Source organism: Carassius gibelio, chromosome A11 (genome assembly GCF_023724105.1).
Source record: "Carassius gibelio isolate Cgi1373 ecotype wild population from Czech Republic chromosome A11, carGib1.2-hapl.c, whole genome shotgun sequence".
NCBI classification, from domain to species: Eukaryota; Metazoa; Chordata; class Actinopteri; order Cypriniformes; family Cyprinidae; genus Carassius; species Carassius gibelio.
This window is the reverse complement of record NC_068381.1, coordinates 22,184,617-22,205,043: the sequence shown is the minus strand read 5'-3', so window position 1 is coordinate 22,205,043 and position 20,427 is coordinate 22,184,617. Positions and strand designations below refer to the sequence as shown.

The following is a 20,427-nucleotide window of genomic DNA, read 5'->3' as shown; positions in this document are numbered from 1 at the left end:
CCCCTTTGGACTTGTCTTATTTGGAGGTTTTGAGTTGTAGAGTTGTTGATTCTGATTTGGAGTAACCAAAGACTTGAGTTTACAGTGAAGCAGTCAATGTTCGATATTGTTGAATCGTAGGATCTAACTTAATCTGTGGCTCTAAGCACAGAAGTCTGTGGGGGTATGGCTCAATGAAAGAGCATGTTTCTTTAAAGAAGTGGGTGTATAGCTCAGTGGTAGAGCATTTGACTGCAGATCAAGAGGTCCCCGGTTCAAATCCGGGTGCCCCCTATGGATTTGGCAGATTAGGATTAAGTGCATGCTTATCTATATAGTAAGATTCTGCATGTGATTATACCTCAGTGGCACATCCTCTCGCTAGGTAATTTTTTTTGTATCTGGCATTCTTTTCATATACAAAATCCTTATCTAAAAGTGAGTCTTTCATCTTGTGTGTGGCTATGATCCAGGGAGTGTGTGGGGGTATAGCTCAGTGGTAGAGCATTTGACTGCAGATCAAGAGGTCCCCGGTTCAAATCCGGGTGCCCCCTATGGATTTGGCAGATTAGGAATATCTTCCTGCCTTTTAGTGCTCATACTGTACGGCAGGGATAAGCAACTTCGGTCCTGGAGGGCCACTGCCCTGCAGAGTTTAGCTCCAACCCTAATTAAACTCACTGGGACAAGGCAATCAGTGTTTTCGGGATTACTAGATAGATACAGGCAGGTGAGTTTTCATGAGGGCTGAAGCGAATCTCTGCAGGATAGTGGCCCTCCAGGACTGCAGTTACCTATCCCTGCTGTACGGGGTAATATCTCAATGGCACGGCGTTTGATTGCAGATCAAGATGTCCCAGGTTCATTCCATGTGCCTAATTTGGGCTTGGCATATTAGGAATAAACAAATCCTTGACATAAGTTCATTTTTTGTGGTTTGTGCTCATGCAGTACGGGGTTATAGCTCAATGACACAGCATTTGTCTGCAGATCAATAGGTCTACATTTTGGATCTGGCTTGCTTGACATAATCAAGCCATCCACATAATCAAGCCATCCACATTTCAAATCTGGGTGCCCCCTTTGGACTTGTCTTATTTGGAGGTTTTGAGTTGTAGAGTTGTTGATTCTGATTTGGAGTAACCAAAGACTTGAGTTTACAGTGAAGCAGTCAATGTTTGATATTGTTGAATCGTATGATCTAACTTAATCTGTGGCTCTAAGCACAGAAGTCTGTGGGGGTTTGGCTCAATGAAAGAGCATGTTTCTTCAAAGATGTGGGGGTATAGCTCAGTGGTAGAGCATTTGACTGCAGATCCGGGTGCCCCTTTGGATTTGGCAAATTAAGAATAAGTGCAAACATGTCTACATAGAAAGATTCTGTATGTGATTATAAACCATTTGAGTCTGTAATCAAGCCATCCACATTTCAAATCTGGGTGCCCCCTTTGGACTTGTCTTATTTGGAGGTTTTGAGTTGTAGAGTTGTTGATTCTGATTTGGAGTAACCAAAGACTTGAGTTCAAGTGAAGCAGTCAATGTTTGATATTGTTGAATCGTAGGATCTAACTTAATCTTTGGCTCTAAGCACAGAAGTCTGTGGGGGTGTGGCTCAATGAAAGAGCATGTTTCTTTAAATATGTCGGGGTATAGCTCAGTGGTAGAGCATTTGACTGCAGATCAAGAGGTCCCCGGTTCAAATCCGGGTGCCCCCTCTGGATTTGGCAGATTAGGAATATCTTCCTGCCTTTTAGTGCTCATACCTTACGGCAGGGATAAGCAACTTCGGTCTTGGAGGGCCACTGCCCTGCAGAGTTTAGCTCCAACCCTAATTAAACTCACTGGGACAAGGCAATCAGTGTTTTCGGGATTACTAGATAGATACAGGCAGGTGAGTTTCATGAGGGCTGAAGCAAATCTCTGCAGGATAGTGGCCCTCCAGGACTGCAGTTGCCTATCCCTGCTGTACGGGGTAATATCTCAATGGCACGGCGTTTGATTGCAGATCAAGATGTCCCAGGTTCATTCCATGTGCCTAATTTGGGCTTGGCATATTAGGAATAAACAAATCCTTGACATAAGTTCATTTTTGTGGTTTGTGCTCATGCAGTACGGGGTTATAGCTCAATGACAGAGCATTTGTCTGCAGATCAATAGGTCTACATTTTGGATCTGGCTTGCTTGACATAATCAACGACATGAGTTCAAATTGAGTCTGTAATCAAGCCATCCACATTTCAAATCTGGGTGCCCCCTTTGGACTTGTCTTATTTGGAGGTTTTGAGTTGTAGAGTTGTTGATTCTGATTTGGAGTAACCAAAGACTTGAGTTTACAGTGAAGCAGTCAATGTTTGATATTGTTGAATCGTAGGATCTAACTTAATCTGTGGCTCTAAGCACAGAAGTCTGTGGGGGTATGGCTCAATGAAAGAGCATGTTTCTTCAAAGATGTGGGGGTATAGCTCAGTGGTAGAGCATTTGACTGCAGATCCGGGTGGCCCTTTGGATTTGGCAAATTAGGAATAAGTGCAAACATGTCTACATAGAAAGATTCTGTATGTGATTATAAACCATTTGAGTCTGTAATCAAGCCATCCACATTTCAAATCTGGGTGCCCCCTTTGGACTTGTCTTATTTGGAGGTTTTGAGTTGTAGAGTTGTTGATTCTGATTTGGAGTAACCAAAGACTTGACTTCAAGTGAAGCAGTCAATGTTTGATATTGTTGAATCGTAGGATCTAACTTAATCTTTGGCTCTAAGCACAGAAGTCTGTGGTGGTGTGGCTCAATGAAAGAGCATGTTTCTTTAAATATGTGGGGGTATAGCTCAGTGGTAGAGCATTTGACTGCAGATCAAGAGGTCCCCGGTTCAAATCCGGGTGCCCCCTCTGGATTTGGCAGATTAGGAATATCTTCCTGCCTTTTTGTGCTCATACTGTACGGCAGGGATAATTTGGGTGCCCCCTTTGGACTTGTCTTATTTGGAGGTTTTGAGTTGTAGAGTTGTTGATTCTGATTTGGAGTAACCAAAGACTTGAGTTTACAGTGAAGCAGTCAATGTTTGATATTGTTGAATCGTAGGATCTAACTTAATCTGTGGCTCTAAGCACAGAAGTCTGTGGGGGTATGGCTCAATGAAAGAGCATGTTTCTTCAAAGATGTGGGGGTATAGCTCAGTGGTAGAGCATTTGACTGCAGATCCGGGTGGCCCTTTGGATTTGGCAAATTAGGAATAAGTGCAAACATGTCTACATAGAAAGATTCTGTATGTGATTATAAACCATTTGAGTCTGTAATCAAGCCATCCACATTTCAAATCTGGGTGCCCCCTTTGGACTTGTCTTATTTGGAGGTTTTGAGTTGTAGAGTTGTTGATTCTGATTTGGAGTAACCAAAGACTTGAGTTCAAGTGAAGCAGTCAATGTTTGATATTGTTGAATCGTAGGATCTAACTTAATCTTTGGCTCTAAGCACAGAAGTCTGTGGTGGTGTGGCTCAATGAAAGAGCATGTTTCTTTAAATATGTGGGGGTATAGCTCAGTGGTAGAGCATTTGACTGCAGATCAAGAGGTCCCCGGTTCAAATCCGGGTGCCCCCTCTGGATTTGGCAGATTAGGAATATCTTCCTGCCTTTTTGTGCTCATACTGTACGGCAGGGATAATTTGGGTGCCCCCTTTGGACTTGTCTTATTTGGAGGTTTTGAGTTGTAGAGTTGTTGATTCTGATTTGGAGTAACCAAAGACTTGAGTTTACAGTGAAGCAGTCAATGTTTGATATTGTTGAATCGTAGGATCTAACTTAATCTGTGGCTCTAAGCACAGAAGTCTGTGGGGGTATGGCTCAATGAAAGAGCATGTTTCTTCAAAGATGTGGGGGTATAGCTCAGTGGTAGAGCATTTGACTGCAGATCAAGAGGTCCCCGGTTCAAATCCGGGTGCCCCCTATGGATTTGGCAGATTAGGATTAAGTGCATGCTTATCTATATAGTAAGATTCTGCATGTGATTATACCTCAGTGGCACATCCTCTCGCTAGGTAATTTTTTTTGTATCTGGCATTCTTTTCATATACAAAATCCTTATCTAAAAGTGAGTCTTTCATCTTGTGTGTGGCTATGATCCAGGGAGTGTGTGGGGGTATAGCTCAGTGGTAGAGCATTTGACTGCAGATCAAGAGGTCCCCGGTTCAAATCCGGGTGCCCCCTATGGATTTGGCAGATTAGGAATATCTTCCTGCCTTTTAGTGCTCATACTGTACGGCAGGGATAAGCAACTTCGGTCCTGGAGGGCCACTGCCCTGCAGAGTTTAGCTCCAACCCTAATTAAACTCACTGGGACAAGGCAATCAGTGTTTTCGGGATTACTAGATAGATACAGGCAGGTGAGTTTTCATGAGGGCTGAAGCGAATCTCTGCAGGATAGTGGCCCTCCAGGACTGCAGTTGCCTATCCCTGCTGTACGGGGTAATATCTCAATGGCACGGCGTTTGATTGCAGATCAAGATGTCCCAGGTTCATTCCATGTGCCTAATTTGGGCTTGGCATATTAGGAATAAACAAATCCTTGACATAAGTTCATTTTTTGTGGTTTGTGCTCATGCAGTACGGGGTTATAGCTCAATGACACAGCATTTGTCTGCAGATCAATAGGTCTACATTTTGGATCTGGCTTGCTTGACATAATCAAGCCATCCACATAATCAAGCCATCCACATTTCAAATCTGGGTGCCCCCTTTGGACTTGTCTTATTTGGAGGTTTTGAGTTGTAGAGTTGTTGATTCTGATTTGGAGTAACCAAAGACTTGAGTTTACAGTGAAGCAGTCAATGTTTGATATTGTTGAATCGTATGATCTAACTTAATCTGTGGCTCTAAGCACAGAAGTCTGTGGGGGTATGGCTCAATGAAAGAGCATGTTTCTTCAAAGATGTGGGGGTATAGCTCAGTGGTAGAGCATTTGACTGCAGATCCGGGTGCCCCTTTGGATTTGGCAAATTAAGAATAAGTGCAAACATGTCTACATAGAAAGATTCTGTATGTGATTATAAACCATTTGAGTCTGTAATCAAGCCATCCACATTTCAAATCTGGGTGCCCCCTTTGGACTTGTCTTATTTGGAGGTTTTGAGTTGTAGAGTTGTTGATTCTGATTTGGAGTAACCAAAGACTTGAGTTCAAGTGAAGCAGTCAATGTTTGATATTGTTGAATCGTAGGATCTAACTTAATCTTTGGCTCTAAGCACAGAAGTCTGTGGGGGTGTGGCTCAATGAAAGAGCATGTTTCTTTAAATATGTCGGGGTATAGCTCAGTGGTAGAGCATTTGACTGCAGATCAAGAGGTCCCCGGTTCAAATCCGGGTGCCCCCTCTGGATTTGGCAGATTAGGAATATCTTCCTGCCTTTTAGTGCTCATACCTTACGGCAGGGATAAGCAACTTCGGTCTTGGAGGGCCACTGCCCTGCAGAGTTTAGCTCCAACCCTAATTAAACTCACTGGGACAAGGCAATCAGTGTTTTCGGGATTACTAGATAGATACAGGCAGGTGAGTTTCATGAGGGCTGAAGCAAATCTCTGCAGGATAGTGGCCCTCCAGGACTGCAGTTGCCTATCCCTGCTGTACGGGGTAATATCTCAATGGCACGGCGTTTGATTGCAGATCAAGATGTCCCAGGTTCATTCCATGTGCCTAATTTGGGCTTGGCATATTAGGAATAAACAAATCCTTGACATAAGTTCATTTTTGTGGTTTGTGCTCATGCAGTACGGGGTTATAGCTCAATGACAGAGCATTTGTCTGCAGATCAATAGGTCTACATTTTGGATCTGGCTTGCTTGACATAATCAACGACATGAGTTCAAATTGAGTCTGTAATCAAGCCATCCACATTTCAAATCTGGGTGCCCCCTTTGGACTTGTCTTATTTGGAGGTTTTGAGTTGTAGAGTTGTTGATTCTGATTTGGAGTAACCAAAGACTTGAGTTTACAGTGAAGCAGTCAATGTTTGATATTGTTGAATCGTAGGATCTAACTTAATCTGTGGCTCTAAGCACAGAAGTCTGTGGGGGTATGGCTCAATGAAAGAGCATGTTTCTTCAAAGATGTGGGGGTATAGCTCAGTGGTAGAGCATTTGACTGCAGATCCGGGTGGCCCTTTGGATTTGGCAAATTAGGAATAAGTGCAAACATGTCTACATAGAAAGATTCTGTATGTGATTATAAACCATTTGAGTCTGTAATCAAGCCATCCACATTTCAAATCTGGGTGCCCCCTTTGGACTTGTCTTATTTGGAGGTTTTGAGTTGTAGAGTTGTTGATTCTGATTTGGAGTAACCAAAGACTTGACTTCAAGTGAAGCAGTCAATGTTTGATATTGTTGAATCGTAGGATCTAACTTAATCTTTGGCTCTAAGCACAGAAGTCTGTGGTGGTGTGGCTCAATGAAAGAGCATGTTTCTTTAAATATGTGGGGGTATAGCTCAGTGGTAGAGCATTTGACTGCAGATCAAGAGGTCCCCGGTTCAAATCCGGGTGCCCCCTCTGGATTTGGCAGATTAGGAATATCTTCCTGCCTTTTTGTGCTCATACTGTACGGCAGGGATAATTTGGGTGCCCCCTTTGGACTTGTCTTATTTGGAGGTTTTGAGTTGTAGAGTTGTTGATTCTGATTTGGAGTAACCAAAGACTTGAGTTTACAGTGAAGCAGTCAATGTTTGATATTGTTGAATCGTAGGATCTAACTTAATCTGTGGCTCTAAGCACAGAAGTCTGTGGGGGTATGGCTCAATGAAAGAGCATGTTTCTTCAAAGATGTGGGGGTATAGCTCAGTGGTAGAGCATTTGACTGCAGATCCGGGTGGCCCTTTGGATTTGGCAAATTAGGAATAAGTGCAAACATGTCTACATAGAAAGATTCTGTATGTGATTATAAACCATTTGAGTCTGTAATCAAGCCATCCACATTTCAAATCTGGGTGCCCCCTTTGGACTTGTCTTATTTGGAGGTTTTGAGTTGTAGAGTTGTTGATTCTGATTTGGAGTAACCAAAGACTTGAGTTCAAGTGAAGCAGTCAATGTTTGATATTGTTGAATCGTAGGATCTAACTTAATCTTTGGCTCTAAGCACAGAAGTCTGTGGTGGTGTGGCTCAATGAAAGAGCATGTTTCTTTAAATATGTGGGGGTATAGCTCAGTGGTAGAGCATTTGACTGCAGATCAAGAGGTCCTCGGTTCAAATCCGGGTGCCCCCTCTGGATTTGGCAGATTAGGAATATCTTCCTGCCTTTTTGTGCTCATACTGTACGGCAGGGATAATTTGGGTGCCCCCTTTGGACTTGTCTTATTTGGAGGTTTTGAGTTGTAGAGTTGTTGATTCTGATTTGGAGTAACCAAAGACTTGAGTTTACAGTGAAGCAGTCAATGTTTGATATTGTTGAATCGTAGGATCTAACTTAATCTGTGGCTCTAAGCACAGAAGTCTGTGGGGGTATGGCTCAATGAAAGAGCATGTTTCTTCAAAGATGTGGGGGTATAGCTCAGTGGTAGAGCATTTGACTGCAGATCCGGGTGGCCCTTTGGATTTGGCAAATTAGGAATAAGTGCAAACATGTCTACATAGAAAGATTCTGTATGTGATTATAAACCATTTGAGTCTGTAATCAAGCCATCCACATTTCAAATCTGGGTGCCCCCTTTGGACTTGTCTTATTTGGAGGTTTTGAGTTGTAGAGTTGTTGATTCTGATTTGGAGTAACCAAAGACTTGAGTTCAAGTGAAGCAGTCAATGTTTGATATTGTTGAATCGTAGGATCTAACTTAATCTTTGGCTCTAAGCACAGAAGTCTGTGGTGGTGTGGCTCAATGAAAGAGCATGTTTCTTTAAATATGTGGGGGTATAGCTCAGTGGTAGAGCATTTGACTGCAGATCAAGAGGTCCCCGGTTCAAATCCGGGTGCCCCCTCTGGATTTGGCAGATTAGGAATATCTTCCTGCCTTTTTGTGCTCATACTGTACGGCAGGGATAATTTGGGTGCCACCTTTGGACTTGTCTTATTTGGAGGTTTTGAGTTGTAGAGTTGTTGATTCTGATTTGGAGTAACCAAAGACTTGAGTTCAAGTGAAGCAGTCAATGTTTGATATTGTTGAATCGTAGGATCTAACTTAATCTGTGGCTCTAAGCACAGAAGTCTGTGGGGGTATGGCTCAATGAAAGAGCATGTTTCTTCAAAGATGTGGGGGTATAGCTCAGTGGTAGAGCATTTGACTGCAGATCCGGGTGGCCCTTTGGATTTTGCAAATTAGGAATAAGTGCAAACATGTCTACATAGAAAGATTCTGTATGTGATTATAAACCATTTGAGTCTGTAATCAAGCCATCCACATTTCAAATCTGGGTGCCCCCTTTGGACTTGTCTTATTTGGAGGTTTTGAGTTGTAGAGTTGTTGATTCTGATTTGGAGTAACCAAAGACTTGAGTTCAAGTGAAGCAGTCAATGTTTGATATTGTTGAATCGTAGGATCTAACTTAATCTGTGGCTCTAAGCACAGAAGTCTGTGGGGGTGTGGCTCAATGAAAGAGCATGTTTCTCCAAAGATGTGGGGGTATAGCTCAGTGGTAGAGCATTTGACTGCAGATCAAGAGGTCCCCAGTTCAAATCCGGGTGCCCCCTATGGATTTGGCAGATTAGGATTATCTTCCTGCCTTTTTGTGCTCATACTGTACGGCAGGGATAATTTGGGTGCCCCCTTTGTACTTGTCTTATTTGGAGGTTTTGAGTTGTAGAGTTGTTGATTCTGATTTGGAGTAACCAAAGACTTGAGTTCAAGTGAAGCAGTCAATGTTTGATATTGTTGAATCGTAGGATCTAACTTAATCTGTGGCTCTAAGCACAGAAGTCTGTGGGGGTATGGCTCAATGAAAGAGCATGTTTCTTCAAAGATGTGGGGGTATAGCTCAGTGGTAGAGCATTTGACTGCAGATCCGGGTGGCCCTTTGGATTTGGCAAATTAGGAATAAGTGCAAACATGTCTACATAGAAAGATTCTGTATGTGATTATAAACCATTTGAGTCTGTAATCAAGCCATTCACATTTCAAATCTGGGTGCCCCCTTTGGACTTGTCTTATTTGGAGGTTTTGAGTTGTAGAGTTGTTGATTCTGATTTGGAGTAACCAAAGACTTGAGTTCAAGTGAAGCAGTCAATGTTTGATATTGTTGAATCGTAGGATCTAACTTAATCTTTGGCTCTAAGCACAGAAGTCTGTGGTGGTGTGGCTCAATGAAAGAGCATGTTTCTTTAAATATGTGGGGGTATAGCTCAGTGGTAGAGCATTTGACTGCAGATCAAGAGGTCCCCGGATCAAATCCGGGTGCCCCCTCTGGATTTGGTAGATTAGGAATATCTTCCTGCCTTTTTGTGCTCATACTGTACGGCAGGGATAATTTGGGTGCCCCCTTTGGACTTGTCTTATTTGGAGGTTTTGAGTTGTAGAGTTGTTGATTCTGATTTGGAGTAACCAAAGACTTGAGTTCAAGTGAAGCAGTCAATGTTTGATATTGTTGAATCGTAGGATCTAACTTAATCTTTGGCTCTAAGCACAGAAGTCTGTGGGGGTGTGGCTCAATGAAAGAGCATGTTTCTCCAAAGATGTGGGGGTATAGCTCAGTGGTAGAGCATTTGACTGCAGATCAAGAGGTCCCCATTTCAAATCCGGGTGCCCCCTATGGATTTGGCAGATTAGGAATATCTTCCTGCCTTTTTGTGCTCATACTGTACGGCAGGGATAATTTGGGTGCCCCCTTTGGACTTGTCTTATTTGGAGGTTTTGAGTTGTAGAGTTGTTGATTCTGATTTGGAGTAACCAAAGACTTGAGTTCAAGTGAAGCAGTCAATGTTTGATATTGTTGAATCGTAGGATCTAACTTAATCTTTGGCTCTAAGCACAGAAGTCTGTGGTGGTGTGGCTCAATGAAAGAGCATGTTTCTTTAAACATGTGGGGGTATAGCTCAGTGGTAGAGCATTTGACTGCAGATCAAGAGGTCCCCGGTTCAAATCCGGGTGCCCCCTCTGGATTTGGCAGATTAGGAATATCTTCCTGCCTTTTTGTGCTCATACTGTACGGCAGGGATAATTTGGGTGCCCCCTTTGGACTTGTCTTATTTGGAGGTTTTGAGTTGTAGAGTTGTTGATTCTGATTTGGAGTAACCAAAGACTTGAGTTCAAGTGAAGCAGTCAATGTTTGATATTGTTGAATCGTAGGATCTAACTTAATCTTTGGCTCTAAGCATAGAAGTCTGTGGGGGTGTGGCTCAATGAAAGAGCATGTTTCTTTAAAGATGTGGGGGTATAGCTCAGTGGTAGAGCATTTGACTGCAGATCAAGAGGTCCCCGGTTCAAATCCGGGTGCCCCCTATGGATTTGGCAGATTAGGATTAAGTGCATGCTTATCTATATAGTAAGATTCTGCATGTGATTATACCTCAGTGGCACATCCTCTCGCTAGGTAATTTTTTTGTATCTGGCATTCTTTTCATATCCAAAATCCTTATCTAAAAGTGAGTCTGTCATCTTATGTGTGGCTATGATCCAGGGAGTGTGTGGGGGTATAGCTCAGTGGTAGAGCATTTGACTGCAGATCAAGAGGTCCCCGGTTCAAATCCGGGTGCCCCCTATGGATTTAGCAGATTAGGAATATCTTCCTGCCTTTTTGTGCTCATACCTTACGGCAGGGATAATTTGGGTGCCCCCTTTGGATTTGGCAGATTAGGAATATCTTCCTGCCTTTTTGTGCTCATACTGTACGGCAGGGATAATTTGGGTGCCCCCTTTGGACTTGTCTTATTTGGAGGTTTTGAGTTGTAGAGTTGTTGATTCTGATTTGGAGTAACCAAAGACTTGAGTTCAAGTGAAGCAGTCAATGTTTGATATTGTTGAATCGTAGGATCTAACTTAATCTGTGGCTCTAAGCACAGAAGTCTGTGGGGGTATGGCTCAATGAAAGAGCATGTTTCTTCAAAGATGTGGGGGTATAGCTCAGTGGTAGAGCATTTGACTGCAGATCCGGGTGGCCCTTTGGATTTGGCAAATTAGGAATAAGTGCAAACATGTCTACATAGAAAGATTCTGTATGTGATTATAAACCATTTGAGTCTGTAATCAAGCCATTCACATTTCAAATCTGGGTGCCCCCTTTGGACTTGTCTTATTTGGAGGTTTTGAGTTGTAGAGTTGTTGATTCTGATTTGGAGTAACCAAAGACTTGAGTTCAAGTGAAGCAGTCAATGTTTGATATTGTTGAATCGTAGGATCTAACTTAATCTGTGGCTCTAAGCACAGAAGTCTGTGGGGGTGTGGCTCAATGAAAGAGCATGTTTCTTCAGAGATGTGGGGGTATAGCTCAGTGGTAGAGCATTTGACTGCAGATCAAGAGGTCCCCGGTTCAAATCCGGGTGCCCTCTATGGATTTGGCAGATTAGGATTAAGTGCATGCTTATCTATATAGTAAGATTCTGCATGTGATTATACCTCAGTGGCACATCCTCTCGCTAGGTAATTTTTTTGTATCTGGCATTCTTTTCATATACAAAATCCTTATCTAAAAGTGAGTCTGTCATCTTGTGTGTGGCTATGATCCAGGGAGTGTGTGGGGGTATAGCTCAGTGGTAGAGCATTTGACTGCAGATCAAGAGGTCCCCGGTTCAAATCCGGGTGCCCCCTATGGGTTTGGCAGATTAGGAATATCTTCCTGCCTTTTAGTGCTCATACCTTACGGCAGGGATAAGCAACTTCGGTCCTGGAGGGCCACTGCCCTGCAGAGTTTAGCTCCAACCCTAATTAAACTCACTGGGACAAGGCAATCAGTGTTTTCGGGATTACTAGACAGATACAGGCAGGTGAGTTTTCATGAGGGCTGAAGCGAATCTCTGCAGGATAGTGGCCCTCCAGGACTGGAGTTGCCTATCCCTGTTGTACGGGGTAATATCTCAATGGCACGGCGTTTGATTGCAGATCAAGATGTCCCAGGTTCATTCCATGTGCCTAATTTGGGCTTGGCATATTAGGAATAAACAAATCCTTGACATAAGTTCATTTTTGTGGTTTGTGCTCATGCAGTATGGGGTTATAGCTCAATGACAGAGCATTTGTCTGCAGATCAATAGGTCTACATTTTGGATCTGGCTTGCTTGACATAATCAACGACATGAGTTCAAATTGAGTCTGTAATCAAGCCATCCACATTTCAAATCTGGGTGCCCCCTTTGGACTTGTCTTATTTGGAGGTTTTGAGTTGTAGAGTTGTTGATTCTGATTTGGAGTAACCAAAGACTTGAGTTCAAGTGAAGCAGTCAATGTTTGATATTGTTGAATCGTAGGATCTAACTTAATCTTTGGCTCTAAGCACAGAAGTCTGTGGTGGTGTGGCTCAATGAAAGAGCATGTTACTTTAAATATGTGGGGGTATAGCTCAGTGGTAGAGCATTTGACTGCAGATCAAGAGGTCCCCGGTTCAAATCCGGGTGCCCCCTCTGGATTTGGCAGATTAGGAATATCTTCCTGCCTTTTTGTGCTCATACTGTACGGCAGGGATAATTTGGGTGCCCCCTTTGGACTTGTCTTATTTGGAGGTTTTGAGTTGTAGAGTTGTTGATTCTGATTTGGAGTAACCAAAGACTTGAGTTTACAGTGAAGCAGTCAATGTTTGATATTGTTGAATCGTAGGATCTAACTTAATCTGTGGCTCTAAGCACAGAAGTCTGTGGGGGTATGGCTCAATGAAAGAGCATGTTTCTTCAAAGATGTGGGGGTATAGCTCAGTGGTAGAGCATTTGACTGCAGATCCGGGTGGCCCTTTGGATTTGGCAAATTAGGAATAAGTGCAAACATGTCTACATAGAAAGATTCTGTATGTGATTATAAACCATTTGAGTCTGTAATCAAGCCATTCACATTTCAAATCTGGGTGCCCCCTTTGGACTTGTCTTATTTGGAGGTTTTGAGTTGTAGAGTTGTTGATTCTGATTTGGAGTAACCAAAGACTTGAGTTCAAGTGAAGCAGTCAATGTTTGATATTGTTGAATCGTAGGATCTAACTTAATCTGTGGCTCTAAGCACAGAAGTCTGTGGGGGTGTGGCTCAATGAAAGAGCATGTTTCTTCAGAGATGTGGGGGTATAGCTCAGTGGTAGAGCATTTGACTGCAGATCAAGAGGTCCCCGGTTCAAATCCGGGTGCCCTCTATGGATTTGGCAGATTAGGATTAAGTGCATGCTTATCTATATAGTAAGATTCTGCATGTGATTATACCTCAGTGGCACATCCTCTCGCTAGGTAATTTTTTTGTATCTGGCATTCTTTTCATATACAAAATCCTTATCTAAAAGTGAGTCTGTCATCTTGTGTGTGGCTATGATCCAGGGAGTGTGTGGGGGTATAGCTCAGTGGTAGAGCATTTGACTGCAGATCAAGAGGTCCCCGGTTCAAATCCGGGTGCCCCCTATGGGTTTGGCAGATTAGGAATATCTTCCTGCCTTTTAGTGCTCATACCTTACGGCAGGGATAAGCAACTTCGGTCCTGGAGGGCCACTGCCCTGCAGAGTTTAGCTCCAACCCTAATTAAACTCACTGGGACAAGGCAATCAGTGTTTTCGGGATTACTAGACAGATACAGGCAGGTGAGTTTTCATGAGGGCTGAAGCGAATCTCTGCAGGATAGTGGCCCTCCAGGACTGGAGTTGCCTATCCCTGTTGTACGGGGTAATATCTCAATGGCACGGCGTTTGATTGCAGATCAAGATGTCCCAGGTTCATTCCATGTGCCTAATTTGGGCTTGGCATATTAGGAATAAACAAATCCTTGACATAAGTTCATTTTTGTGGTTTGTGCTCATGCAGTATGGGGTTATAGCTCAATGACAGAGCATTTGTCTGCAGATCAATAGGTCTACATTTTGGATCTGGCTTGCTTGACATAATCAACGACATGAGTTCAAATTGAGTCTGTAATCAAGCCATCCACATTTCAAATCTGGGTGCCCCCTTTGGACTTGTCTTATTTGGAGGTTTTGAGTTGTAGAGTTGTTGATTCTGATTTGGAGTAACCAAAGACTTGAGTTCAAGTGAAGCAGTCAATGTTTGATATTGTTGAATCGTAGGATCTAACTTAATCTTTGGCTCTAAGCACAGAAGTCTGTGGTGGTGTGGCTCAATGAAAGAGCATGTTACTTTAAATATGTGGGGGTATAGCTCAGTGGTAGAGCATTTGACTTCAGATCAAGAGGTCCCCGGTTCAAATCCGGGTGCCCCCTCTGGATTTGGCAGATTAGGAATATCTTCCTGCCTTTTTGTGCTCATACTGTACGGCAGGGATAATTTGGGTGCCCCCTTTGGACTTGTCTTATTTGGAGGTTTTGAGTTGTAGAGTTGTTGATTCTGATTTGGAGTAACCAAAGACTTGAGTTTACAGTGAAGCAGTCAATGTTTGATATTGTTGAATCGTAGGATCTAACTTAATCTGTGGCTCTAAGCACAGAAGTCTGTGGGGGTATGGCTCAATGAAAGAGCATGTTTCTTCAAAGATGTGGGGGTATAGCTCAGTGGTAGAGCATTTGACTGCAGATCCGGGTGGCCCTTTGGATTTGGCAAATTAGGAATAAGTGCAAACATGTCTACATAGAAAGATTCTGTATGTGATTATAAACCATTTGAGTCTGTAATCAAGCCATCCACATTTCAAATCTGGGTGCCCCCTTTGGACTTGTCTTATTTGGAGGTTTTGAGTTGTAGAGTTGTTGATTCTGATTTGGAGTAACCAAAGACTTGAGTTCAAGTGAAGCAGTCAATGTTTGATATTGTTGAATCGTAGGATCTAACTTAATCTTTGGCTCTAAGCACAGAAGTCTGTGGTGGTGTGGCTCAATGAAAGAGCATGTTTCTTTAAATATGTGGGGGTATAGCTCAGTGGTAGAGCATTTGACTGCAGATCAAGAGGTCCCCGGTTCAAATCCGGGTGCCCCCTCTGGATTTGGCAGATTAGGAATATCTTCCTGCCTTTTTGTGCTCATACTGTACGGCAGGGATAATTTGGGTGCCCCCTTTGGACTTGTCTTATTTGGAGGTTTTGAGTTGTAGAGTTGTTGATTCTGATTTGGAGTAACCAAAGACTTGAGTTTACAGTGAAGCAGTCAATGTTTGATATTGTTGAATCGTAGGATCTAACTTAATCTGTGGCTCTAAGCACAGAAGTCTGTGGGGGTATGGCTCAATGAAAGAGCATGTTTCTTCAAAGATGTGGGGGTATAGCTCAGTGGTAGAGCATTTGACTGCAGATCCGGGTGGCCCTTTGGATTTGGCAAATTAGGAACAAGTGCAAACATGTCTACATATAAAGATTCTGTATGTGATTATAAACCATTTGAGTCTGTAATCAAGCCATCCACATTTCAAATCTGGGTGCCCCCTTTGGACTTGTCTTATTTGGAGGTTTTGAGTTGTAGAGTTGTTGATTCTGATTTGGAGTAACCAAAGACTTGAGTTCAAGTGAAGCAGTCAATGTTTGATATTGTTGAATCGTAGGATCTAACTTAATCTTTGGCTCTAAGCACAGAAGTCTGTGGTGGTGTGGCTCAATGAAAGAGCATGTTTCTTTAAATATGTGGGGGTATAGCTCAGTGGTAGAGCATTTGACTGCAGATCAAGAGGTCCCCGGTTCAAATCCGGGTGCCCCCTCTGGATTTGGCAGATTAGGAATATCTTCCTGCCTTTTTGTGCTCATACTGTTACGGCAGGGATAATTTGGGTGCCCCCTTTGGACTTGTCTTATTTGGAGGTTTTGAGTTGTAGAGTTGTTGATTCTGATTTGGAGTAACCAAAGACTTGAGTTTACCGTGAAGCAGTCAATGTTTGATATTGTTGAATCGTAGGATCTAACTTAATCTGTGGCTCTAAGCACAGAAGTCTGTGGGGGTGTGGCTCAATGAAAGAGCATGTTTCTTCAGAGATGTGGGGGTATAGCTCAGTGGTAGAGCATTTGACTGCAGATCAAGAGGTCCCCGGTTCAAATCCGGGTGCCCCCTATGGATTTGGCAGATTAGGATTAAGTGCATGCTTATCTATATAGTAAGATTCTGCATGTGATTATACTTCAGTGGCACATCCTCTCGCTAGGTAATTTTTTTGTATCTGGCATTCTTTTCATATACAAAATCCTTATCTAAAAGTGAGTCTGTCATCTTGTGTGTGGCTATGATCCAGGGAGTGTGTGGGGGTATAGCTCAGTGTTAGAGCATTTGACTGCAGATCAAGAGGTACCCGGTTCAAATCCGGGTGCCCCCTATGGATTTGGCAGATTAGGAATATCTTCCTGCCTTTTAGTGCTCATACCTTACGGCAGGGATAAGCAACTTCGGTCCTGGAGGGCCACTGCCCTGCAGAGTTTAGCTCCAACCCTAATTAAACTCACTGGGACAAGGCAATCAGTGTTTTCGGGATTACTAGATAGATACAGGCAGGTGAGTTTTCATGAGGGCTGAAGCGAATCTCTGCAGGATAGTGGCCCTCCAGGACTGCAGTTGCCTATCCCTGCTGTACGGGGTAATATCTCAATGGCACGGCGTTTGATTGCAGATCAAGATGTCCCAGGTTCATTCCATGTGCCTAATTTGGGCTTGGCATATTAGGAATAAACAAATCCTTGACATAAGTTCATTTTTGTGGTTTGTGCTCATGCAGTACGGGGTTATAGCTCAATGACAGAGCATTTGTCTGCAGATCAATAGGTCTACATTTTGGATCTGGCTTGCTTGACATAATCAACGACATGAGTTCAAATTGAGTCTGTAATCAAGCCATCCACATTTCAAATCTGGGTGCCCCCTTTGGACTTGTCTTATTTGGAGGTTTTGAGTTGTAGAGTTGTTGATTCTGATTTGGAGTAACCAAAGACTTGACTTCAAGTGAAGCAGTCAATGTTTGATATTGTTGAATCGTAGGATCTAACTTAATCTTTGGCTCTAAGCACAGAAGTCTGTGGTGGTGTGGCTCAATGAAAGAGCATGTTTCTTTAAATATGTGGGGGTATAGCTCAGTGGTAGAGCATTTGACTGCAGATCAAGAGGTCCCCGGTTCAAATCCGGGTGCCCCCTCTGGATTTGGCAGATTAGGAATATCTTCCTGCCTTTTTGTGCTCATACTGTACGGCAGGGATAATTTGGGTGCCCCCTTTGGACTTGTCTTATTTGGAGGTTTTGAGTTGTAGAGTTGTTGATTCTGATTTGGAGTAACCAAAGACTTGAGTTTACCGTGAAGCAGTCAATGTTTGATATTGTTGAATCGTAGGATCTAACTTAATCTGTGGCTCTAAGCACAGAAGTCTGTGGGGGTATGGCTCAATGAAAGAGCATGTTTCTTCAAAGATGTGGGGGTATAGCTCAGTGGTAGAGCATTTGACTGCAGATCCGGTTGGCCCTTTGGATTTGGCAAATTAGGAATAAGTGCAAACATGTCTACATAGAAAGATTCTGTATGTGATTATAAACCATTTGAGTCTGTAATCAAGCCATCCACATTTCAAATCTGGGTGCCCCCTTTGGACTTGTCTTATTTGGAGGTTTTGAGTTGTAGAGTTGTTGATTCTGATTTGGAGTAACCAAAGACTTGAGTTCAAGTGAAGCAGTCAATGTTTGATATTGTTGAATCGTAGGATCTAACTTAATCTTTGGCTCTAAGCACAGAAGTCTGTGGTGGTGTGGCTCAATGAAAGAGCATGTTTCTTTAAATATGTGGGGGTATAGCTCAGTGGTAGAGCATTTGACTGCAGATCAAGAGGTCCCCGGTTCAAATCCGGGTGCCCCCTCTGGATTTGGCAGATTAGGAATATCTTCCTGCCTTTTTGTGCTCATACTGTACGGCAGGGATAATTTGGGTGCCCCCTTTGGACTTGTCTTATTTGGAGGTTTTGAGTTGTAGAGTTGTTGATTCTGATTTGGAGTAACCAAAGACTTGAGTTCAAGTGAAGCAGTCAATGTTTGATATTGTTGAATCGTAGGATCTAACTTAATCTGTGGCTCTAAGCACAGAAGTCTGTGGGGGTATGGCTCAATGAAAGAGCATGTTTCTTCAAAGATGTGGGGGTATAGCTCAGTGGTAGAGCATTTGACTGCAGATCCGGGTGGCCCTTTGGATTTTGCAAATTAGGAATAAGTGCAAACATGTCTACATAGAAAGATTCTGTATGTGATTATAAACCATTTGAGTCTGTAATCAAGCCATCCACATTTCAAATCTGGGTGCCCCCTTTGGACTTGTCTTATTTGGAGGTTTTGAGTTGTAGAGTTGTTGATTCTGATTTGGAGTAACCAAAGACTTGAGTTCAAGTGAAGCAGTCAATGTTTGATATTGTTGAATCGTAGGATCTAACTTAATCTTTGGCTCTAAGCACAGAAGTCTGTGGTGGTGTGGCTCAATGAAAGAGCATGTTTCTTTAAATATGTGGGGGTATAGCTCAGTGGTAGAGCATTTGACTGCAGATCAAGAGGTCCCCGGTTCAAATCCGGGTGCCCCCTCTGGATTTGGCAGATTAGGAATATCTTCCTGCCTTTTTGTGCTCATACTGTACGGCAGGGATAATTTGGGTGCCCCCTTTGGACTTGTCTTATTTGGAGGTTTTGAGTTGTAGAGTTGTTGATTCTGATTTGGAGTAACCAAAGACTTGAGTTTACAGTGAAGCAGTCAATGTTTGATATTGTTGAATCGTAGGATCTAACTTAATCTGTGGCTCTAAGCACAGAAGTCTGTGGGGGTATGGCTCAATGAAAGAGCATGTTTCTTCAAAGATGTGGGGGTATAGCTCAGTGGTAGAGCATTTGACTGCAGATCCGGGTGGCCCTTTGGATTTGGCAAATTAGGAATAAGTGCAAACATGTCTACATAGAAAGATTCTGTATGTGATTATAAACCATTTGAGTCTGTAATCAAGCCATCCACATTTCAAATCTGGGTGCCCCCTTTGGACTTGTCTTATTTGGAGGTTTTGAGTTGTAGAGTTGTTGATTCTGATTTGGAGTAACCAAAGACTTGAGTTCAAGTGAAGCAGTCAATGTTTGATATTGTTGAATCGTAGGATCTAACTTAATCTTTGGCTCTAAGCACAGAAGTCTGTGGTGGTGTGGCTCAATGAAAGAGCATGTTTCTTTAAATATGTGGGGGTATAGCTCAGTGGTAGAGCATTTGACTGCAGATCAAGAGGTCCCCGGTTCAAATCCGGGTGCCCCCTCTGGATTTGGCAGATTAGGAATATCTTCCTGCCTTTTTGTGCTCATACTGTACGGCAGGGATAATTTGGGTGCCCCCTTTGGACTTGTCTTATTTGGAGGTTTTGAGTTGTAGAGTTGTTGATTCTGATTTGGAGTAACCAAAGACTTGAGTTTACAGTGAAGCAGTCAATGTTTGATATTGTTGAATCGTAGGATCTAACTTAATCTGTGGCTCTAAGCACAGAAGTGTGTGGGGGTATGGCTCAATGAAAGAGCATGTTTCTTCAAAGATGTGGGGGTATAGCTCAGTGGTAGAGCATTTGACTGCAGATCCGGGTGGCCCTTTGGATTTGGCAAATTAGGAATAAGTGCAAACATGTCTACATAGAAAGATTCTGTATGTGATTATAAACCATTTGAGTCTGTAATCAAGCCATCCACATTTCAAATCTGGGTGCCCCCTTTGGACTTGTCTTATTTGGAGGTTTTGAGTTGTAGAGTTGTTTATTCTGATTTGGAGTAACCAAAGACTTGAGTTCAAGTGAAGCAGTCAATGTTTGATATTGTTGAATCGTAGGATCTAACTTAATCTTTGGCTCTAAGCACAGAAGTCTGTGGTGGTGTGGCTCAATGAAAGAGCATGTTTCTTTAAATATGTGGGGGTATAGCTCAGTGGTAGAGCATTTGACTGCAGATCAAGAGGTCCCCGGTTCAAATCCGGGTGCCCCCTCTGGATTTGGCAGATTAGGAATATCTTCCTGCCTTTTTGTGCTCATACTGTTACGGCAGGGATAATTTGGGTGCCCCCTTTGGACTTGTCTTATTTGGAGGTTTTGAGTTGTAGAGTTGTTGATTCTGATTTGGAGTAACCAAAGACTTGAGTTTACCGTGAAGCAGTCAATGTTTGATATTGTTGAATCGTAGGATCTAACTTAATCTGTGGCTCTAAGCACAGAAGTCTGTGGGGGTGTGGCTCAATGAAAGAGCATGTTTCTTCAGAGATGTGGGGGTATAGCTCAGTGGTAGAGCATTTGACTGCAGATCAAGAGGTCCCCGGTTCAAATCCGGGTGCCCCCCCGGGATTTGGCAGATTAGGATTAAGTGCATGCTTATCTATATAGTAAGATTCTGCATGTGATTATACTTCAGTGGCACATCCTCTCGCTAGGTAATTTTTTTGTATCTGGCATTCTTTTCATAT

The 20,427-nt window shown here is 42.8% G+C and overlaps 32 non-coding genes across 32 annotated transcripts; all 32 read left to right on the top strand.

Moving 5' to 3' along the window:
- Positions 1-201: 201 nt before the first annotated feature.
- trnac-gca (transfer RNA cysteine (anticodon GCA)) lies at positions 202-273 on the top strand. Its single transcript has one exon. It is a non-coding gene; the product is annotated as a tRNA-Cys (tRNA).
- Positions 274-461: 188 nt separating this feature from the next.
- On the top strand, positions 462-533 carry trnac-gca (transfer RNA cysteine (anticodon GCA)). Its single transcript has one exon. It is a non-coding gene; the product is annotated as a tRNA-Cys (tRNA).
- A 1,089-nt stretch (positions 534-1,622) lies between these two features.
- On the top strand, positions 1,623-1,694 carry trnac-gca (transfer RNA cysteine (anticodon GCA)). Its single transcript has one exon. It is a non-coding gene; the product is annotated as a tRNA-Cys (tRNA).
- Positions 1,695-2,795: 1,101 nt separating this feature from the next.
- On the top strand, positions 2,796-2,867 carry trnac-gca (transfer RNA cysteine (anticodon GCA)). Its single transcript has one exon. It is a non-coding gene; the product is annotated as a tRNA-Cys (tRNA).
- A 638-nt stretch (positions 2,868-3,505) lies between these two features.
- On the top strand, positions 3,506-3,577 carry trnac-gca (transfer RNA cysteine (anticodon GCA)). Its single transcript has one exon. It is a non-coding gene; the product is annotated as a tRNA-Cys (tRNA).
- Positions 3,578-3,851: 274 nt separating this feature from the next.
- Positions 3,852-3,923, top strand: trnac-gca (transfer RNA cysteine (anticodon GCA)). The gene has a single exon. It is a non-coding gene; the product is annotated as a tRNA-Cys (tRNA).
- A 188-nt stretch (positions 3,924-4,111) lies between these two features.
- Positions 4,112-4,183, top strand: trnac-gca (transfer RNA cysteine (anticodon GCA)). The gene has a single exon. It is a non-coding gene; the product is annotated as a tRNA-Cys (tRNA).
- Positions 4,184-5,272: 1,089 nt separating this feature from the next.
- On the top strand, positions 5,273-5,344 carry trnac-gca (transfer RNA cysteine (anticodon GCA)). Its single transcript has one exon. It is a non-coding gene; the product is annotated as a tRNA-Cys (tRNA).
- A 1,101-nt stretch (positions 5,345-6,445) lies between these two features.
- trnac-gca (transfer RNA cysteine (anticodon GCA)) lies at positions 6,446-6,517 on the top strand. Its single transcript has one exon. It is a non-coding gene; the product is annotated as a tRNA-Cys (tRNA).
- A 638-nt stretch (positions 6,518-7,155) lies between these two features.
- Positions 7,156-7,227, top strand: trnac-gca (transfer RNA cysteine (anticodon GCA)). The gene has a single exon. It is a non-coding gene; the product is annotated as a tRNA-Cys (tRNA).
- Positions 7,228-7,865: 638 nt separating this feature from the next.
- Positions 7,866-7,937, top strand: trnac-gca (transfer RNA cysteine (anticodon GCA)). Its single transcript has one exon. It is a non-coding gene; the product is annotated as a tRNA-Cys (tRNA).
- Positions 7,938-8,574: 637 nt separating this feature from the next.
- trnac-gca (transfer RNA cysteine (anticodon GCA)) lies at positions 8,575-8,646 on the top strand. Its single transcript has one exon. It is a non-coding gene; the product is annotated as a tRNA-Cys (tRNA).
- A 637-nt stretch (positions 8,647-9,283) lies between these two features.
- On the top strand, positions 9,284-9,355 carry trnac-gca (transfer RNA cysteine (anticodon GCA)). The gene has a single exon. It is a non-coding gene; the product is annotated as a tRNA-Cys (tRNA).
- Positions 9,356-9,628: 273 nt separating this feature from the next.
- Positions 9,629-9,700, top strand: trnac-gca (transfer RNA cysteine (anticodon GCA)). Its single transcript has one exon. It is a non-coding gene; the product is annotated as a tRNA-Cys (tRNA).
- Positions 9,701-9,973: 273 nt separating this feature from the next.
- Positions 9,974-10,045, top strand: trnac-gca (transfer RNA cysteine (anticodon GCA)). The gene has a single exon. It is a non-coding gene; the product is annotated as a tRNA-Cys (tRNA).
- Positions 10,046-10,318: 273 nt separating this feature from the next.
- On the top strand, positions 10,319-10,390 carry trnac-gca (transfer RNA cysteine (anticodon GCA)). The gene has a single exon. It is a non-coding gene; the product is annotated as a tRNA-Cys (tRNA).
- Positions 10,391-10,577: 187 nt separating this feature from the next.
- On the top strand, positions 10,578-10,649 carry trnac-gca (transfer RNA cysteine (anticodon GCA)). The gene has a single exon. It is a non-coding gene; the product is annotated as a tRNA-Cys (tRNA).
- A 715-nt stretch (positions 10,650-11,364) lies between these two features.
- On the top strand, positions 11,365-11,436 carry trnac-gca (transfer RNA cysteine (anticodon GCA)). Its single transcript has one exon. It is a non-coding gene; the product is annotated as a tRNA-Cys (tRNA).
- A 187-nt stretch (positions 11,437-11,623) lies between these two features.
- On the top strand, positions 11,624-11,695 carry trnac-gca (transfer RNA cysteine (anticodon GCA)). The gene has a single exon. It is a non-coding gene; the product is annotated as a tRNA-Cys (tRNA).
- A 737-nt stretch (positions 11,696-12,432) lies between these two features.
- On the top strand, positions 12,433-12,504 carry trnac-gca (transfer RNA cysteine (anticodon GCA)). Its single transcript has one exon. It is a non-coding gene; the product is annotated as a tRNA-Cys (tRNA).
- Positions 12,505-13,142: 638 nt separating this feature from the next.
- trnac-gca (transfer RNA cysteine (anticodon GCA)) lies at positions 13,143-13,214 on the top strand. The gene has a single exon. It is a non-coding gene; the product is annotated as a tRNA-Cys (tRNA).
- A 187-nt stretch (positions 13,215-13,401) lies between these two features.
- trnac-gca (transfer RNA cysteine (anticodon GCA)) lies at positions 13,402-13,473 on the top strand. Its single transcript has one exon. It is a non-coding gene; the product is annotated as a tRNA-Cys (tRNA).
- A 1,447-nt stretch (positions 13,474-14,920) lies between these two features.
- trnac-gca (transfer RNA cysteine (anticodon GCA)) lies at positions 14,921-14,992 on the top strand. The gene has a single exon. It is a non-coding gene; the product is annotated as a tRNA-Cys (tRNA).
- Positions 14,993-15,630: 638 nt separating this feature from the next.
- trnac-gca (transfer RNA cysteine (anticodon GCA)) lies at positions 15,631-15,702 on the top strand. The gene has a single exon. It is a non-coding gene; the product is annotated as a tRNA-Cys (tRNA).
- A 275-nt stretch (positions 15,703-15,977) lies between these two features.
- Positions 15,978-16,049, top strand: trnac-gca (transfer RNA cysteine (anticodon GCA)). Its single transcript has one exon. It is a non-coding gene; the product is annotated as a tRNA-Cys (tRNA).
- Positions 16,050-16,236: 187 nt separating this feature from the next.
- On the top strand, positions 16,237-16,308 carry trnac-gca (transfer RNA cysteine (anticodon GCA)). The gene has a single exon. It is a non-coding gene; the product is annotated as a tRNA-Cys (tRNA).
- A 737-nt stretch (positions 16,309-17,045) lies between these two features.
- trnac-gca (transfer RNA cysteine (anticodon GCA)) lies at positions 17,046-17,117 on the top strand. The gene has a single exon. It is a non-coding gene; the product is annotated as a tRNA-Cys (tRNA).
- A 638-nt stretch (positions 17,118-17,755) lies between these two features.
- trnac-gca (transfer RNA cysteine (anticodon GCA)) lies at positions 17,756-17,827 on the top strand. The gene has a single exon. It is a non-coding gene; the product is annotated as a tRNA-Cys (tRNA).
- A 637-nt stretch (positions 17,828-18,464) lies between these two features.
- On the top strand, positions 18,465-18,536 carry trnac-gca (transfer RNA cysteine (anticodon GCA)). Its single transcript has one exon. It is a non-coding gene; the product is annotated as a tRNA-Cys (tRNA).
- Positions 18,537-19,174: 638 nt separating this feature from the next.
- Positions 19,175-19,246, top strand: trnac-gca (transfer RNA cysteine (anticodon GCA)). Its single transcript has one exon. It is a non-coding gene; the product is annotated as a tRNA-Cys (tRNA).
- A 638-nt stretch (positions 19,247-19,884) lies between these two features.
- Positions 19,885-19,956, top strand: trnac-gca (transfer RNA cysteine (anticodon GCA)). Its single transcript has one exon. It is a non-coding gene; the product is annotated as a tRNA-Cys (tRNA).
- Positions 19,957-20,231: 275 nt separating this feature from the next.
- On the top strand, positions 20,232-20,303 carry trnac-gca (transfer RNA cysteine (anticodon GCA)). The gene has a single exon. It is a non-coding gene; the product is annotated as a tRNA-Cys (tRNA).
- The last annotated feature ends 124 nt before the right edge of the window (positions 20,304-20,427 follow it).